Consider the following 8,302-nt stretch of genomic DNA (forward strand, 5'->3'; position numbering starts at 1 on the left):
ACAATCCGTCACCTGTGTTCACGTTCAGAGCACACAGCGCAGTGACTCCAGATCATCCCCTCAAACATCGGACCTGACTGAACCGTTAAGAGGAGAGCACTGACACGAAAGACTGGGAGTAGTGGTAACGTTTCATTGACCACCCTCAGCTCCTGCCTCTCTCCACATTCAGATTACACTGAGGGATGGAGCCCAAGTGACTGACTGACTGAACTTCTGGTTCAGAGCTGTGGAGGGTGGAGAAGTCATGTTATGAAAGAGGCTCACTGTGTGTACTCAGATGGCTGAGAGAGAAAGAAAAGTTTCACCCTCTCCACTCAAAACACTCCACGTTCCTCATTCTGCTTTTCAAGTAAGATTCATGCTGGATGGGAAACATGTTTCTAATCAGCCAGACAAAACAGATTGAATAGATTCAGTAGATTGAGTTGCTACTTATAACTCTGAAATCATCAAGGGGGTTTGTGTATCCATTACAGGAGCTGGATGTTTAACTGTAACTCCTGCCAGAGAAATAACATTATTCTGGTTGCGTAATTCGAGGTGCAAATTCCTTTCAATGATTTTCTGCTGGAGCAACTTTTAGGGGCGTGTTGTGATCCACCTGATTAAGAAATGCAGTAAGTCATCTAGAGTGCACATTCACTTGTGTTCAAATTTGTGATATTTACACAAGCGTAAAGTAAAAAATTACTAAGAATACATTTAACACTAATTTAGCACGCTGCATGGTAGCTGATACACCACTGAGGTTACTACTGTAGGTATTACACAGCTGTCACAATAGGGTGAGCTGCAAATCCATATCACCACAAAAGTGTTTGACACTTAATTGAATGTTATCTTAGAAAAATTGATAAGTTTTATGTTGAAAACGATACAACAATGTAATATGGCATATAAGCTAAGCTTATTACATATCAACACAACATGGGGTGCACCCCTCAACTCTGGCCAGAAGAGAGCGCTTCTATTCCACTCAAAACATCACTGTTGATGTAACACCTATCAAAACAAACTAAATAAAACTAAAAAAACAAACAAACAATAACTTTAAGCATATTGTGATTGTCACGCAACACTTTAGTCCTAATGTTATGCTCCCTTTCAGCAGACTCCTACATTTTGGTGTTAGTTGCAGGTTTGTGTGATTATTACTTACCTGACAGTGATGAAAATGATGATGACCCAGTACATATTTCATATTCCAGATCTTAGTATCCAGAATATTGCCAGGATCTATCAGAAATTATCGTGGCCTTGTCTTGTATTGTTTTGCAAAGCAATCTGACCATTTATCATGGAGTTATATACACATAAGGTAAAAACAGCTCTATCTCACAATGATAAAGCATCCTTTAAAAAAAATCCTGGATCCAGGCGATGATACGGATCACCACCAAAATTTAATCACTTCTTCCTTATCACATTTTGGACATTTCCTGAAAATTTCATCAGGATCTGTGCGTTAGTTTTTGAGTTATGTTGCTCACAGACAGTAAAAAAAAAAAAAATACGACAAACTCTCCCAGAAACAAAACATCCTTGGAAATGGTATTAATAGAGAGCTGTAAAAAATGTCATTTAAAATATCTGTGTTAAGTATAAAACATAACATCACCTTCATGTTTGTATGAATGACACATAATATCACACAGTCAATACACATTCCTGTCTTTTGTGTGGTTCTTGTAAAAGGAGCATAACTGCAGCTTGCTTTGGAAGCTAAGACTACAAATAAGCAATAAATATTAAAAGTGTGACTGCCTTTTCCATACTTTCTGCACTGAGAATCAGTTGGACTGTAGTCTAATCTCTGTCTGTCTAACTCTTAAATTGTCATTCCAAAAACATCACAAAGCAAATGTGGGCGAAATATGTCTTTCATGATTGAAACCAGAATGTGGATGAGCAAAAGTGATCTGTGCCTGAGTGCGCTCCTTCCAAGAAAAGTTAAAAGTTGTTTATTCCACTTAAGTCTTCACCACAGGACAACTAGCTGCACTAAGACAGCTGTAATGTTTTAAGACTTTCTGTTTGGAGTAAGCAGAACAAATAGTGTGTATCTGTCTTGATGAATGCCACATGAAAATGTTTGTGTCAGAGTCCAGAGGGAATAAGAAGCAACTCACATAAAAATTAAGTTAAACAAATCAAACTCAGTATAGAAACACTGCAAACAGTCCTTTATAAAGCAGGCTTGAAAGATTGGATTGAATCTGAGAGTTGGTCTCCTGTGCATTAGGATTTCTGATAAGGTGTTTTACTGAAATAGAGGGAGAAAAGAAAGCTCTCTTTTTCTGCTGTCTCTGACCAACCTGAAAACGAATCTGTTTCCTCTAAGGTAGTTAAATTTACAGGGTTAATGTGAAACACATACTTGATCTGTATGCATGAGTACAGTGTACACAAATGTGTAAACATGCACAGCTATGCACCCTTGAAGTGTAATGTTTCATGATGAATCATGTTCATGTCAGTGTGAGCACACATGTTTGTCTCATTGTATTGTAATAACTTCACAACCTCAGAACATGCAAAAACCATTTGTGCATCCAAATACACTCCAAAGATTTATCGAGCAGAATAGCAGTTGTCTTCCGCTTGTGTTTTTAGAAGTACACTAATCCCTCAGTTAGGCTTCCCTTTCCACTGGCTCACACTAAACTGTATGGAAATACCTCATCCTCAAGCAATTACACTCCTGCAAGCAGCAGATACTCCAAACAGATGTCCAGTTTCCTCTTTGAAAGGCACAAGGGCTAATCTGGAGCTGATCTGAATCTGTCTGCCATTTCTAGGTGCTCGGTTTGACTCACATGAAAAGGACTAATTGAGCGGGTCATTTCACCCATCATTATCGGCCAATATGAAACTGCAGCCCCAGGATGCCCTGCGGGAAAGAGGGAGGGGTTGACAGCTGGAATGGACGTCTGATTTGGGATGCAGCTGCTGGTGTTGTAATTAGCAAAAAAAAAAAAAAAAAAATCATGACTTTCCACACTGACAGAGAGAGTGAGATCTGTGATAACATCCTGTTTTCTGCATTAACATGTGCATGAATCCCATAGGGCAGGAGAATCTAACATTTTTGCTGAGCAAGAGTACGGATGAAAAGTAAAATCTGCAAATACATATTTGTTAATGAATTGAGAATCTTCATAATGGGGGCATCAGTTTTGGTGTCAGAGGTTTTTTTGTTTTTTGTTTTTTTTTGCCAAAGCAGCTTTGTCCCTTTGTGTTTCTTTCAGGAGACAGTTTGTATGATGAGCACAAAAAAGCAAACAGCACCTTTTAAAATGTAATCTTAGAAATCATCAGCTATCATCTCCCATTTTATTGATATTCGTATTACAGTACAGAAAGTAACACATTTATTGATGCTATCTTTCAGCTCTAGCTTCATTCCATCTTTCAACGTGTCAGTCAGACTATGAGCAATAAACAGCACACAGAAAAGGAAGTCTTGGTCCTGATATCCTTTACTCTCTGAATTAAAAAGTCCCAGCTCTACTCCAACAGTTCTTTAAAATGAACCATCACTTCAGAGGCTATATCTGTGTCATACATTGGGGGGTTGGGACTTGAGATTTAAAGGGTTGTTGGTCAGCTGGTCCAGAACTTTGAGATAAGATATCTAAACATGTTTCAGACAGATTGTGCAGATAACAGAACATGAAGCCAACAATATCAGAAATGACTGACTTTCCACAAAGAGCTGCCAACAGGTATAAATGTATGGATAGTTAGCCTCGAAGCTTGGTAGCCCCGTTTACTCACTTCATGATGGGTTGGCATTTCTAGACCTCCAAAAAAAAATCCAGTCTTCAGGTTATATATTTGCATGTGGTTAACATGCATCACCAACAGCAGCAGGTCAAATTTCTGATGTCTTAATACTGCTGTTTATGACAAAAAAACTGATGACACAGCTGTCTCTGCCTCAGCTCCTCAACCGACGTGCCAAACAACTGTCTACGTGCTAAAATGCTGAAAAAGGGTGCAGAAAGATTTGTTCAACATGCAGACTTTGTTATTTCCAATGTGTTCACATCAGCTCTGTGGGTTTCAGTAAAGTGTCACAAAGCCAACAGCATGGCTGTAGACTTTTGGACATGTTTCGCTGTTTTGTGATAATTGCATGTGAAGTATGTGAGTTCTCTGAGGCAGCTGATGGGGTTATGGCTCAGGGGCAAGGAAAGCTGATCACATTTATGCCCCCAGAGTCAACTCCAGTATGGAGGGCTCAGTTCACTTTGGCTTCACTTTGGCTCCGATGTGGATTTGCATCTCATTAACATTCAAGAACAGAAGTTGCCAAAAAAAAAAAAAGAAAGAAAGAAAATAAATTAGAATGACTAATTAGGATGACACTGATTCACTTTGTCAGTGCACTTTTGGAACATCAGGTCCGTCAAAAAATGTGAATTCATAACATGGTTTGACTGAAAATATAGTACACAGGAAAAGGTGCTGATAACTTTATTGATATTCTCAATTTTGATGTTGTAGGGATAATGGAGTGCATTGTAAAAAATCAGCTCCTGAGGGAACCACAGAGCTGCTCAGACACTAATTCACACCACATGTCCTGTGGTGCTGCTGGAGCCTCGGGCTGAGAGTGATCAGACTCTGTGAGCTGGAGTGCTCGATGTCTGCTGAGCAGGGAGCCAGCTCTGAAAAGTGAAGTTGAGGTCAGTAACTGTTATGATGTTGAAGCAAATAGACCATTTACTTTCAGTCTTGATGTTAAGGTCATCTTCTTGACCACTGGGGGGCAGTGTAGAACCTAAATGTCTCGTTTCACTTGGATATCTGCAAGAGGAGGACTTGGGTAATTTTTTAAGCACATTAAAGACTGGGTCAAACCTACTTTGGTTCCAGATGTGCTGACTTCTTACGCTTAACTACATGAAGGACTTAGATGCAACCACTAGTGGGCACTGTTTACAAGTGTTGTTATGAGTTTCAGTATTAAACAGAAGGGCAGAGGTTTACAACCATAAGTAAATCTTTTTTCTTCTTAGATTAAGAGTGTTGCAGTTCTCAAAGAAAACCACCAGTTACCATGCATACAATATTTAATGTTGACATGACATGTAAATGCTGCCTGCAAATGTGAGAGTATTACTAAAATGAGAACAGAAAGACAAAACGACTGAGGTTGAAAACAAAGACTACAACCAGTATCTTGTGACATTTTCATGGGGTCCTTCAAGTGTGGTGATGAAGAGCAAATTGGCTGTCAGCACACGCAAAGAATCATGTCACACACCCTTGACGTTTGTTGCTATTTTATCATCAAAGGGAAGCAATTTTCTAAACCACTAGTCTGAATTATTTGCTTATTTTTTAAGATTCAGCGTTACAAAGATTAATTTTCTTTGATGAGGCCAATAACATTTCTCATGTTCTTCTTTTGGTTTTCTGAAGCTTGGTGGAAAATTACACGACTGTTTTTATTATACTTTTATAAAATGAGGAAGTAGATGTGGTGTGCAGGTGGAAACGAGTAAAGTGTGATTTTGTGTCTTGTGATGGTTGCACCTGCTAGTTCCACTTCAGTTTCTACCTTCTACTTGCCCTGACATGTCCTGTGTGTTTGTGTTTGTCCAGTAGATGGAGCCACTGAGTTATCTTTCTTGCAATACAGTTACCATCATCATCTCCTCAAACCTTTGAGTTAAAATCATCATCCGTGGTTTTATTACCAAGGTTCATAAAAGCTTTACCCAGTTGGATGCTCTAAGTCTGTCCATGCTGATCTTCAGATTTTCTTTTTTTCAGTGTCATTTTCACATCATTGCTGTTTATTTAAAAATCACTTCTGTTAAGACCCAACTGTTACTAAAAACTGAACTGAAGAGTGACAAAAATCCATAAAAAAAAAAAATCAAGAAAACTGGTTAAGATAAAAGTGGGGTTCATAGCTTTTGTTTCTCGTCACATAGTTTGAATTCACAAATTGAATCCTGGTAGAGTGTGAACTAAAACAGCTCTTTCAAAGTGAGAGCCATGCATGTCTAATGAGCATTGCTGCACCAAGTTTGAAAAAGAAAGATAGTATCAAATAATATCTTGTGTGTGACAGCTCAAGCATGTGGTCAAAACAATCAAAGAGAAATTGTCCTAGTCCCGCTGTGAATGTGACTGAGTACAATGTTCACAGCTGGGTTCAAAATGTTCTTTCTAAAGAGTGTTATTGTACTTCTATTGTCTTCAAAGTTTCCTTGACATTATTTGATAATACTTTATTTTGGTGCTTTGAGCAGCCCTTTTTTAGAGGAGAAGTCAGAGGAGAGTGGATAGAGTCAGAAACTGGGAAGAGGATAACATGCAGTAAAGGGCAGTAGACCAGGATTGGACATGGACCATTCACTAGAGGGAGAGATTTGTGGCTCTGGAATATTCAAATACTTTCTAAATCATTTAACAGTTCCTGTAACTATTATCTTAATTAAGAAATATGTGTTTTTATTATTTAAGTAAAGTCTGTCCATACCTGTCCTGGAACCTTTTTGGAAAAGAAGACACAACTAAGGTCAAGTGCAAACTTGGCAGACTCGAATTGGTATACCTTGAGCCTGCAGCAGCTGCTGTACATGGAGGGTGATGTGCCCAGCAGAAGGGGAAGACTTTTCAAAAAAAAATTATCAAATAGCACCCAGTGAGTATCAGGTAGTATTGTGCTTTTAATTCCTATCGCTAGCTATAAGAACTATAGCTTATGCCACACACTTTAATAGAGATAAAAAGGCACCTCACTTTCTTCAACACTGATAATGGTTTGCTCCATCCTTTCCACAATGTAAACAATGACACTCTGTAGTTTACGTTTACTCTTCTTATAGTTTAACACAAGTTTTTTATGCAAATATAGGACATTTTAACTTGTTGTTTTCCCCCATCAAGATATCTTAGATCCCAGCATTGTATGTTATTATGCATTTATTAACTGATATGTTGTAAGAAATCCCCCTATCACTAATCATTACAACTAAACAATGTGTTTAAATTAGTCATACACTACATTGAAATGATACACTTAAAGGATGAGTTCAAATAAAGTTTCACCATTTCATTTTTTTTATTATTTCATTTTAATTTGAGCTTTACATCACCGAACAGTCTGCTTTTGCACATGCAGAGTCATAAAGCTGTAAAATAACTGACTATGAGGAACTTTTTGAGGGCACTCAGTCAGAGTCCCCCTCACTCTAATGATGTTTCCTTAATTTCTGTTATTATCAACTTTCTGTGAGTGACATCATGAGTCAAGGGGAACATTTTGGATCTAAATTAGAGAGCGTTTTTTCACATTGTGCAGTTAAAAAGATGGTTTAACAACAGTAATTACTGAACTTAACATGTTCATTATAAATTAATGGAGAACTTTTCAGAGTCCAAAGATAAACTTTAAGTAGACGAAGTGAAGAGTTCAAATTAAATCATAGTGAATTTTTAGCACTAAATACTGAATAATGTTCAGGTTTGAAGTGTATTGTTGCTGAAGATAATTGTGGTTTGCTGGCTGGATTATTCTACATTTAAAAAAAATCCTGCACTTGATGTCAGCTCCTGCAGCTTAATAAACTTGCAGCACTGTTGTTGCACTAACTAGGTTTTCCTTCTGTCTAATTCTTGCTTGTGATGTACGTCGCTTTGGACAAAAGTGTCTGCTAGATGAAACTGTAGAACTGTAGCCATGGCAGCAGGGATGGCATCATGGGTGGGCCCACCCACTTTCTGGCACTCCCACCTCAAAATTTTCTTTCTTTCTTTCATTCTTTCTTTCTTTGAAAATCTGTTTTACAGAGGAATCTTATTACTTTTTCCACTTTATGCTTATTTTTTATTGTTAGATACCATGTCTTTACAACGTAAGCCAAGTTTGGCTATCTTTTAGCCTGCTGGTAAAAAAAAATAATAAGAATCATTCAGTCTCATGTTATACCAGTAAGACTAGAGAATGATTTTGGAAAAAAGACTGCAGATTTTTGTCTTTTATCTAACTGTGTTTTATGTTTCTGCTCTTACAGCCTATAATACATAGGAAGATGAGGAGGCACAGCCATTGGTTCATTAGAGCACTACTCTTTGGCCTATACCATGGAGAGCGACTGCAGTCTGATGCACTAAATTTTATTAGCAAAAATAAAAGGATCAAAAAGGAACCAAATCTGCTTTAAAATGTATATAGTTACAGTATTTTAGCTCTATCTATTTCCCAACTTTTATAATTAAAGGCCCACCCAAAATTGAATCCTGGCTCCGCCTTCCTCCCTGCCTGGCAGCTAGATTT

Source organism: Halichoeres trimaculatus, unplaced genomic scaffold (assembly GCF_033239565.1).
Source record: "Halichoeres trimaculatus isolate MK-OKI-2021-1 unplaced genomic scaffold, fHalTri1.1 fHalTri1_scaffold_5, whole genome shotgun sequence".
NCBI lineage: Eukaryota > Metazoa > Chordata > Actinopteri > Labriformes > Labridae > Halichoeres > Halichoeres trimaculatus.